This window comes from Copadichromis virginalis, linkage group LG3 (assembly GCF_057382275.1).
Source record: "Copadichromis virginalis isolate Kocher_CV1m ecotype Utaka linkage group LG3, C_Virginalis_male_GT1.1, whole genome shotgun sequence".
In the NCBI taxonomy this organism is placed as follows: Eukaryota; Metazoa; Chordata; class Actinopteri; order Cichliformes; family Cichlidae; genus Copadichromis; species Copadichromis virginalis.
Genome location: NC_140620.1, coordinates 39819158 through 39831578, shown reverse-complemented (window position 1 = coordinate 39831578; position 12421 = coordinate 39819158). Strand labels below are relative to the sequence as shown.

General features: G+C 46.1%; 1 pseudogene; it reads left to right on the top strand.

Annotated features, from left to right (window-relative positions):
• Positions 1-7387: 7387 nt before the first annotated feature.
• On the top strand, positions 7388-10036 carry LOC146714693 (tripartite motif-containing protein 16-like; annotated as a pseudogene).
• The last annotated feature ends 2385 nt before the right edge of the window (positions 10037-12421 follow it).

The following is a 12421-nucleotide window of genomic DNA, read 5'->3' as shown; positions in this document are numbered from 1 at the left end:
TTGGTTATAACATGGTTATAACATGGTTGTTATAACATTGTTGGTTATAACATGGTTATAACATGGTTGAAACATGGTTGGGTATAACATGATTGATTATAACATGGTTATAACAGTTGGTTATAACATGGTTATAACATGCTTGGTTATAACATTGTTGGTTATAACATTATTGGTTATAACATGGTTATAACATGGTAGATTATAACGTGGTTATAACATGTTTGGTTATCGTTGGTTATAACATGGTTATAACATGGTTATAACATGCTTGGTTAAAACATGGTTGGTTATATCATGTTTATAACATGGTTGTAACATTGTTGTTATAACATGGTTATAACATGCTTGGTTATAAAATTGTTGGTTATAACATGGTTATAACATGGTTAAAACATGGTTGGTTATAACATGGTTATAACATGCTTGGTTTTAACATGGTTATAACATGTTTGGTTATAACATGTTTGGTTATAACATGGTTGGTTATAACATGGTTATAACATGGTTGGTTATAACATGGTGATAACATTGTTGGTTATAACATGGTTATAACATGGTTGATTATAACATGGTTATAACATGTTTGGTTATGGTTACTTATAACATGGTTATAACATGGTTGGTTATAAAATGATTATAACATGGTTGGTTATAGCATGGTTGGTTATAACATGGTTATAACATGGTTGGTTATAATATGGTTGGTTATAACAGTTGGTTATAACATGGTTGGTTATAGCATGGATGGTTATAACATGGTTATAACATCGTTGGTTAAAACATTGTTTTTATAACATGCTTGGTTATAACATGGTTATAACAGTTGGTTATAACATGGTTGGTTATAACATGGTTGGTTATATCATGTTTATAACATGGTTGTAACATTGTTGTTATAACATGGTTATAACATGCTTGGTTTTAACATGGTTATAACATGGTTGGTTATAACATTGTTGGTTATAACATGGTTATAACATGGTTGGTTTTAACATGGTTATAACATGTTTGGTTATAACATGGTTGGTTATAACATGGTTATAACATGGTTGGTTATAACATGGTTATAACATGGTTGGTTATAACATGGTTATAACATTGTTGTTTATAACATTGTTGGTTATAACATGGTTATAACATGTTTATAACATGGTTGTAACATTGTTGGTTATAACATGGTAATAACATGGTTGGTTATAACATGGTTGGTTATAACATGGTTGGTTATAACATGGTTATAACATGGTTATAACATGGTGGGTTTTAACATGGTTATAACATGGTTGGTTATAACATGGTATAACATGGCTGGTTATAACATGGTTGGTTATAACATGGTTATAACATGGTTGGTTATAACATTGTTGGTTATAACATGGTTATAACATGGTTGTAACATGTTGGGTATAACATGATTGGTTATAACATGGTTATAACATGGTTGGTTATAACGTGGTTATAACATGGTTGGTTATAACATGGTTTGTTGTAACATTGTTGGTTATAACATGGTTGGTTATAACATGGTTGGTTATAACCTGGTTATAACATGTTTGGTTGTAACATGGTTGGTTATAACATGGTTATAACATGGTTGGTTATAACATGGTTGTTACATGGTTGGTTATAAGATGGTTGTAACATGGTTGGTTATAATATGGTTATATGGTTGGTTATAACATGGTTGGTTACAACATGGCAATAACATGGTTGGTTATAACATGGCTATAACATGGTTGGTTATAACATGGCTATAACATAGTTGTTATAACATGGTTTGTTGTAACATTGTTGGTTATAACATGGTTATAACATGGTTGGTTTAACATGGTTTGTTATAACATGGTTATAACATGGTTGGTTATAACATTATTGGTTATAACATGGTCATAACATGGTTATAACACGGTTGGTTATAACATGGTTATAACACGGTTGGTTATAACATGGTTATAACACGGTTGGTTATAACATGGTTGGTTATAACATGGTTGGTTATAACATGGTTGTAACATGGTTGATTATAACATGGTTTTATGGTTGGTTATAACATGGTTATAACATGGTTGGTTATAACATTGTTGGTTATAACATGGTTTGTTATACCATGGTTGGTTATAACATGGTTGGTTATAACATGGTTGGTTATAACATTCCGGTCTTTTTGGTTGTGGGGTATACGATTGTGCAACAGAGACTGAGTAAAGCCAAGCAGGGACGTCGAGAGAGTACCGGGTGGCTGGATGGAGGTGCTCTTGTACTTCCTCTCCATACCGCCTTGATTGTTTAAAATATGTGACTTGTAGGTAATGAACTTGGCAATAAGTATGCAGTTGCTGAAGAACAACACAAGCCCAAATCTGTGTATCACCCTTGATATAACGGTTGACTGCATTCATCAAATGACCGAGTCTAGCATGGACTCTATTGTGAAACATAAACGGTGCTTTTTGAAGAAGCAGTTGCACTGTACGTTTGTGCAGCATTCTGCATTACCTGGCAATAACAGTGATATCGTCCCAGGGTGGGCTTGAACCACCAACCTTTCGATTAACAGCCAAACGCGCTAACTGATTGGACCACAGAGACTGACAACGTGCAACCCACGGTGTGAAGGAACAGGAGGAAGGAAGCAAATTAGTAATGGCGAGGAAAGCTGGAGGACCACCCTTGAGCCAGCTGACTCCTGCTGACCCCAATAGGTACCTGAGTTACCCAACATCCACCAATGGCACCACAGATCCCCACCAAGCATCCCACCAACCCCACTGCAGACGAAAAACTACACCCACTCCAACATTCAGTAAACTCCCAGACTATATAAGACAATAGACACTAAGGTTGAGTCCATCCTCCACCTCTGGCAGATCCCCCCACCTGCAGAGCCAATTCCTCAAAAGCAGAGACCACTCTGCAAAAATATGGTAAAAACTTCCCAGGCAGTTAAAGAGACCCTGAGTTACACCAATGCAATGATACATAATCTGATAAGTTTTTTTCTCATTAGATAAGAGCAGGCTCATTGTTTCACAGTAACTTGTAGGCACATACAGGGAACTATTGTTCTGCCATAAAGGTTTATAATCTACAGGCAGGGCGGTCAGTTTCCAACAATCTGATAAATACAGTTGTTCAGTGCTGTCAGGAATCCTGCCTCAAACATAAATAATCACCAGGTATTGTGACTTTACATTAAAAATGTTTTTCCTCTTTGTTCTACATGATAGAAAATAAGGGCAGCTGAACGCCAGTGAATGAATGTCATCCATAGGCTACATTATGGTAAATTAACAGTATTTTAATGTCAGCACAACAATGGAAAAATTGCTCTGTGGATTTCGTAATTCCATGTAAGTCCATGTCTTTTCTACCCTAAAAGTGTGTTTGCCAGTCAAACTCTGATCATTTTTTCTAACACGTCCATATTTCTGCAGTTAAACTTGCCTGACTCTGCCTGTTCGCTATTTGTTTTAGCAGTGCAAAGTGCAAACTAACTTCCAGATGATCCAAACTGTTGTATGGTGCTACTGGATTTATAAATAACTGAGAGACCAGGCTAGAAAACACTTCTGTTCATTGAACTGGAGTCAAACAAAGAGCAGCAGAGATTCTTTAAGGACTGAATGACATTCAACAAGTCAGATCAGGAGATCCAGATTTAAATAAACATCTAAAAACACCGGCCGAACCATAAGCTGTTCTGTGTGAAAGAGGAAAGAAAACCAGCAAAGAAGACCTGTATGAAGTGTGAGAACTCCAGTATCCTCTTTGTTTCATTTAATGATGATGCTTATTTTGGAGCTAAATGAAGATGTGGTTCTGTACAAACATATGAAGTGAGAAAATGTGAATATTAAATAGCTCCTAAAATCAATCTTGTGCTAATTATAACTGGCTTATTGCTGTCTGGATTTTATAGATTGCTTATTCAGTGTTTTAACATTTTGAGTGTTTCCTGTCAATCTTGGAGTATCATGGTACGACCGTGTGGCAGGCAGGAGGAGGACCCAATAGCAATATTCACAAACACGGGGATGAACTTAAGAAACACAGCTTTAATGCTGGCAGGACAGAATACAGGACATGCAAAACTAAACCGGAAAAACGTAAACTAATACTCGAAGGTAGACACAGGGAGATCCACACAACATGAGGGAGAACGCGACGCCGAACAGAGGGAGACTCAGACAGAAATACACAGAGGGTAAACGAGGAAAGTGGGCACACACGGGGAACACAGGTGATACTGATAATCATAACGAGACAGGGTGGGGTGAACTGAACATGACATGTACAGGCACAGAGGTTCAGACAGGAGGAGAGAGAGCACGGGGAAAACACAGACATAACGGGCTGGGGAAACATGAAACAACCACAAAGGGAGACGAGGGCTCATAAATACATAGAGGGCACACAGGGGGGAGAGAGAGCACGGGGAGAACTTAGACATAAAGGGCAGGGGAAACATGGAATAAAACATAAGGAGAGACGAGGGCTCACAGATACACAGAGGGGCACACAGGGGGTAAAAGCCATGAAGGGAAAACACTTAGGGAACAACACAACAGGGCAACTCAGAAAACATGGCCTAAATAAGGAACGAAATACAAAAATACAAGGAACTAAGAATACTGGGCCCACATGGCCCAGGACCATGACATCACCCCCCCCCCCCCCTAAAGGGCTGGCACCCGACAGCCCAAACCCGAGAAACAAAACCAAACAGAAAACAACCCACCCAGGGCGGGAGGCGGGGGACCAGGACGGAGGGACCAGAACGGGAAACAAAACAAACAACAGAAAACACAGGAGCACATGACTAGTCCGAATAAGGTTCAGGGGGCCGACCCAGAGCCCACAGGCACAAGAGTTCACGGGTCACACGGTCGGGGGGCCGACCAGGCGGGTGACACAGGTGACAGAGCTGGTCCGGAGGCCGGCCGCGCGGAAGGCAGCGGCGGCGGCGAAGGAGACGACGGAGCAGTTCAGGGGGCCGACCGCGCGGAAGGCAGCGGCGGTGGCGAAGGAGACGACGGAGCAGTTCAGGGGGGCGACCGCGCGGAAGGCAGCGGCGGCTCTCCAGTCTCAGGCGTGCTGGCCATGGCCTGGTGGGCACAGGACCAGTCGAGGCAGGACCAGACGAGGCAGGACCAGACGATGGCGATGCGGGGGCCGGACCAGGCGTCGCTGCAGAGGCTGAGGCTGGACCAGGAGGAGCAGAAGCCAAAGTTGGAGCTGGGCCAGACAAGGACGAAGACTCTGAGGCTGGGCCAGACGAGGACGAAGACTCTGAGGCTGGGCCAGACGAGGACGAAGCACAGGCTGAGGCTGGGCCAGACGAAGCACAGGCTGAGGCTGGGCCAGACGAAGCACAGGCCGGAGCCGCAGCAGACGAAGCACAGGCCGGAGCCGCAGCAGACGAAGCACAGGCCGGAGCCGCAGCAGACGAAGCACAGGCCGGAGCCGCAGCAGACGAAGCACAGGCCGGAGCCGCAGCAGACGAAGCACAGGCCGGAGCCGCAGCAGACGAAGCACAGGCCGGAGCCGCGGCAGACAAAGCACAGGCCGGAGCCGCGGCAGGCGAGGCTGAAGACTTGGAGGCTGCGGCAGGCGAGGCTGAAGACTCGGAGGCTGCGGCAGGCGAGGCTGAAGACTCGGAGGCTGGACCAGGCGAGGCTGAAGACTCGGAGGCTGGACCAGGCAAGGCTGAAGACTCGGAGGCTGGACCAGGCGAAGATGAAGCCGGGCCAGGCGAAGATGAAGCCGGGCCAGGCGAAGATGAAGCCGGGCCAGGCGAAGACGAAGACGCTAGAGCTGCAGCGAACGTGGACGAGGCTGCCGGTGGAGCAGCTGGTGGCTGAACGGGCCCCTCGGACCCTCCAGCGGAGACAGGAGGCTGAACGGGCCCCTCGGACCCTCCAGCGGGGACAGGAGGCTGAACGGGCCCCTCGGACCCTCCAGCGGGGACAGGAGGCTGAACGGGCCCCTCGGACCCTCCAGCGGATGAGGTAGATGGCGGCGTCCTGGATGAGCTCATCCGAGCTCCCAGCAGGAGCTGATGCAGAGCCAGGGAGATTTGGGACCCCTGGCTGAATGTTAAGCTGACCAGCGGACCATACTGCTATCGGGGACTGGGCTACAGGAGCTACTGGGGCCTGCGCTACAGGCGGCACTGGAGCTACTGGGGCCTGCGCTACAGGCGGCACTGGAGCTACTGGGGCCTGCGCTACAGGCGGCACTGGAGCTACTGGAGACTGAACTGAGGGTGGCTGCGAGGGAGCTAACTGAACTGAGGGTGGCTGTGAGGGAGCTAACTGAACTGAGGGTGGCTGCGAGGGAGCTAACTGAACTGAGGGTGGCTGCGAGGGAGCTAACTGAGCCAGGAGTAGCTGCGGGGTAGCTAACTGAGCCGGGAGTAGCTGCGGGGGAGCTAACTGAGCCGGGAGTAGCTGCGGGGGAGCTGACTGAGCCGGGAGTAGCTGCGGGGGAGCTGACTGAGCTGAGTGTGTCTGCGGGGCGGCTGACTGGGCTGCTGGTAGCTGCACAGGCGATAAGCAGCTCGCGTTGACATCCGCCACACAAAACACAGCCCCTGAGCGAACAGTCACAATGTCTGGAAAAGACACAGAGTCCTCACTCACCACAGCAGGTGAATTAGAAGTCCGAGTGTCCGGCTGTGGGGTGGTGCGTCGGTGGCGTGAACGCCGTTTTCTCCGGGATGGTGGAGGAGACGAGCCGGGCCGCGAATCCGTCAGCGGGCCGGGCTGAACATCCTCCGGCTCTTCGTACAGGAGCGACCGCTCCGGGAGGACGCCTACAGTGGAGACGAGGAAGTCCTGGATGTGGGGGCGGAGCGCGCCGAATAGCCACGGGAGTCCGGACACCATCCGCTGTAGACGGACGGCTACGGTCTCCCGGTATTCATCCTCTGGCAGCGCCACCCACTCCTGACAGTGGTACTCCACTGTATAAATCAGATCCTCCCGGAGGTCAGCGGAGGGGTTGTGAATCGCTGGGTCCATGTCGGGTTCGCGTTCTTCTGTCATGGTACGACCGTGTGGCAGGCAGGAGGAGGACCCAATAGCAATATTCACAAACACGGGGATGAACTTAAGAAACACAGCTTTAATGCTGGCAGGACAGAATACAGGACATGCAAAACTAAACCGGAAAAACGTAAACTAATACTCGAAGGTAGACACAGGGAGATCCACACAACATGAGGGAGAACGCGACGCCGAACAGAGGGAGACTCAGACAGAAATACACAGAGGGTAAACGAGGAAAGTGGGCACACACGGGGAACACAGGTGATACTGATAATCATAACGAGACAGGGCGGGGTGAACTGAACATGACATGTACAGGCACAGAGGTCAGACAGGAGGAGAGAGAGCACGGGGAAAACACAGACATAACGGGCTGGGGAAACATGAAACAACCACAAAGGGAGACGAGGGCTCATAAATACATAGAGGGCACACAGGGGGGAGAGAGAGCACGGGGAGAACTTAGACATAAAGGGCAGGGGAAACATGGAATAAAACATAAGGAGAGACGAGGGCTCACAGATACACAGAGGGGCACACAGGGGGTAAAAGCCATGAAGGGAAAACACTTAGGGAACAACACAACAGGGCAACTCAGAAAACATGGCCTAAATAAGGAACGAAATACAAAAATACAAGGAACTAAGAATACTGGGCCCACATGGCCCAGGACCATGACATGGAGGAAATTAAACTGAATTGCAAACATTATAAAACAGCTGCAGTCACATTTGTCTGACTCCACCCCTTCAGTGTGGAGTTTTCAGAGAATTGAAAGTGTGGTGCAGCACTCCTGAGCAGACTAAACACGGTGATCAGAAACTGGCAAGAAAAGAGCAAAACTCAGGAGTTCATCAAATTCCAAATTTTTTCTAAAAGAGAGTTGACAAGGACTTTATTCAACACTGAATTATACTCAACAAATCTAAGGAGGACCTCCTGCTGGAAAACATGTCTGACAGCATACAAACAAAAAGGAGAGGAACAGATCCACAAACTGTCCTCTGTGACATGTGTGCAGAGGACAGGAAACCAGCAAAGAAGACGTGCATAAAGTGTGAGATCTCCATGTGTGTCCAGCACCTCCAGGCCCACCTGACCACACCTGTGTTACTGCAGACTCATCCTCTGACTGAACCCATGGCTTTATGTGGGAACACCAAATGTTCTCAGCACGGCAAGCTCCTGGAGTACTACTGCTTGGACGACATGACCTGTGTGTGTGTTTCCTGCGCCATTGAGGACCAGCACCGCCTACACAATATGAAGACCTTCTCCACAGCCCACAAAGAGCTCCTGGAGAAGCTGAAAGCTGAGCAGCTGATCTTACAGGAGAAAACAGACGATGAGAATGTGAGTCTGGAAAAGTGGGAGAAGAGTGAAAGAGAGAAGCTGGGTCGCTGCAGTGTGCGTCTGATTGAGGCTGTGACTAAGCTGCGTGACATCTCTCTGACCAGCGTCCAGAGCTCGGTCTCTGCTCGTATGGTGTCCCTGAAAACCAGCAAGAGCAGCCTGGAAACAGCACAGAAGGAGAAGGACACCTTCAGATTCCTGCAGATGTATTCTCAGGTGCAGCAGGATGTGGAGAAGGCCAAAGCTGAGGATCTGAGAAAAGGGCTGGAGCCGGGCAGCCATCAGGACAAACTGGTTGAGGAGATGAGACAGAATGGGGAGAAGATGGTGAAGCAAGCGTCTCAGTTCTGGGGATCATTGCTGACTCTGGTTGATCCTGAACACCACCAGGAGCTTGTTCCCACTGGTTCAGACCTGATCTTTGAGCCACAGTCTCTGGGTCCTGGCATGTCGCTGTCCAAAGACAACAGGAAGGTTTTCCACAATAGCTGGCTGGGACAGTGCTGTGCAACTCTTCTAATCTGTAGTACCAAGACAGCCAGCAGCTTTCAGAGGTGGGTGGTCAGTCTGTCCGAAGAGTCTGATTGGACGATTGGTTTATGTGATAAAAAGTGTGCAAAGAATTTGAAGGATGGAGTGGACTGATCTGGGAAGATAAGCAGCTCAGCAGCCTCACAACAAAGAGAAATGAAGGTTCTCAATCATCCACTTCACAAGGTTTGAAGGTGCAAAATACTGGCACAGCCAGAATTGGGACCCAACTCGTGACAACCTCTTCATTAATCACATATCAGGGCGAGAACGGAGAAGAGCCTGTACCACAACCTGAAAAGGTGGAGGTGTTGTGGAACTTTACTGCCTCCACGCTGTCCTTCTTCAGCAGAACCGGACAGCACCAGAGAGAAGAAATAATCACAATGAAGCTTAAAGTAAGCATCAACAACTGGGACCTGGTCCCATTTGTCCAACTGGGAAAGCAAAATATCCACAGCACAACTCAGCAGCAGGACTGGAAGTGTTCATGTGGGAAAGGATACAACTGGAATTGTAACAGGTACCGGGACAATAGTTCTGGCTACTCCCACCAGTTTGTTTGTTCCTGTGGAAAAGCTCTTAGTGTCACAGAGGTGGTTTGTAAACTTTGCCAATCATAGCTCTGTTTGTTTGTTTTTTTCACAAGAGGAATATAAATTTAAGTCACTGATGAATTCAGTGTGATGAATCTTTAGTGATGAATTTGTAAAATTTGAAGAGTAAACAAAATTCAAATCAAACATGAAATGCATATTCGCTTGCATGTTTTACAATTTTACTTATCTTTTGCATTTGGTTCCAATGTAGCAACAAAGTCTTTTAGTTTAAAGTTTTCTGCTTGATTTCAGCTGCAAGTTGAAGATGTTCGTCTCCATCTACTGTTGGTGCTCTCACACAGCTCTTTGGCCTCATTAACGAGAACAAAGAAACTTCTGTTTTTGATACACTGTAAATGATTTGATCAATAATGAATTAAGTTGATGTTCAGTTTGGAATGTTTTTGTTTAGTTAAAGTGTTGACAGTTTTATTTTTTTTTAAAAAATACATAATAAGAAAATAAAGGAACCCAGCAAGGGAACGTCATCCATAAGATATTATGGGAAATTAATAAATGCAATTAGTTGCATCTGATCACCTGTGTTGTTGTTCCTACAATATCATAAAAACTGTAACTGCTCAATCGTGATGTCTGAACTGTTCAGTTAACACAAGAGAACTCTCACTTGGCTAACAGAAAACCTAACTCAATAATGTTTGCTATATTGCATAAATTAACAAAAAAAACACTTGAAATGTTCACCATTAGTTCCAGAAAGAGGTTAGAATACAGAGTGATAAGTAATACATCGCTTTCATTTCCTGTGTACATACTATAAATGATCTAATCAGTAAGTCTGTCACGGACTGCGCTGGCTGGCGTTGGGATGAGGGGAAACAGGACTCAAATGCTGGACTTTGTGTGATGAAAACAGGGCGTTTATTTATTTCCTCTTCCTAGTGTTAGTGTGTCTCCGCTCCTCCCTGTCCCAGCACCCCGTGCTCGCTGCCCTTGCTCGTTCCCACAATCCTAGGAAAACACAGAGGCAGCCGTCAGAAACACCACAATTGTGGCAGACTAACCTTCACTAACTTGAATAACGTGAAGACACACAACAATCCAGCGTCAGAGAGTTCCACCACTCACACACGCACACACACACACACACACACACACACACACACACACACACACACACACACGCACAAGGACAACGAGGGACAGCAACATTAAATATTCAATTCAGTTTGAAGTTGTGGAATGTTTTTATTGACTGGATGAAATTTAACGTGAGTTTTTGAAATATAAAAACCAACTTTTTTTTTTTTCAACTTTACTCAAATACGACAAGGGGGAAAAAAAGAACAAGTTTACATACAAACAGTGTGAAATGGTGAAATGAACTGTGTGAAAGTAAATCCTGTTAAATGCTCTTCTTCTGAAGCTAACATGAAGGTTGTCTCTACAATAAATCCATTGAACTCCTCGCTTGTAAAAGGAAACACACACTAACTTTGGTTTGATCAGGAGCAGCTGAACCAGGTAAGACAAAAGTATAAATAGATTCAACAACATTTGTGGTTTTAGGTACAGATGCTGTTGCTCATGCAAACAACCACATCACCAACACCACCTGTTGGTTTTGATTCACACTGTTCTTGGATCTACTGTCAGCTGTGAAAAATGTGCACACTGATCAAGGAAATGCTGGGTGTAGGTACAGTAAGGACAGTATGGAGACCTTTGTTTTGGCTCGGTGCTGGGGTGGGATATTCCTGGGGCTGGTGTTAACCAAGGCTGTTATAGTGTGCAGAGCTCTGGTGCTCTTACCAACCTTGCAGTCGTAGCAGTGCTCTGTCCAAGGTGCTGATTTACTCCGATCTTCAGTGTAACAAGATTCATACGGGTCTCTTGAATATTCAGTTCATAGTCAAGCAAATCAGAGAAATACAGGAGGGTGGGAAAAATAATCCGCACAGGATACAAGAACCTTGGTGAGCTGCCGTGTCACATGGGACACACAGTTAGGTTCTGTCATGCGCCAAGGCGCGCGTACACCCAAAGGATCCAAAAGCAGACTCCAATGCAAGCAGAAAAAACGCTTTATTATCTTAACAAAAGGTGATCCGGGATAATCAAAGAAGAAAGCGAGGACCTGAAAAACCCGGGGAAATAAATGACGCGGGGAAGCCGAAATCGGGACCTTGGAAAGCTGCAACAGAAAGGGGAGAAAATTACTAGTGAGCCGGGAAAACAGGGAAACACAACAAGACGGGGTTTGAGTAGCTGGCTTACGATCGGAGTGGGACCGTGGGACTTGGGAAGAGAGTGTGAGAGTCCGTGGAAAGAGAATCCGAGGAGTCAGTGATGAGGACAGGTGATGCACTGGGTGGTCCATGCAAATAGGAGGACAGGCAGGTGGCAGATACAGCACGCCGGATCGAAATCTAGACACACAAAGGCAGAGTTAACGCATTTCAAATGATACATCCGTACAACGCTTTCGCGGGAGGCTAGTTACCACAGAGAGGTGATTAACGGACTGGCGTGGAGCATCCGCGGGGTTAAACAGTCCTGCAGGTAATCGCCCCGGATGGAAAGCAGGTGTGCCGGTGATGGTCCAGCCCGGGGGTGTGTCCACCAGGGCATCGCACACACACTCCTCAGACACAGGACCACGGACCATGACAGGTTCAATCTGGCCTGTGACTCCAAGCTGATCTATCATCCAAATAATTGCTCTCACTTTCAGTGCAAACTACTTGCGCCCACTATTGTCATCACATGCAAATGTTCAGAGCTTGAATGAGGTCAGTAATTTTTGTGCGAGCTAGCTGGTGAGGTTACCTATACTGCTCGGTGAAACTGGCGATTGTATCAGTAGAAGATTGTACGGGAATTGGTGCGTAAGTCTGCTATAAAAAGTGCTTCCTAATACTGCAG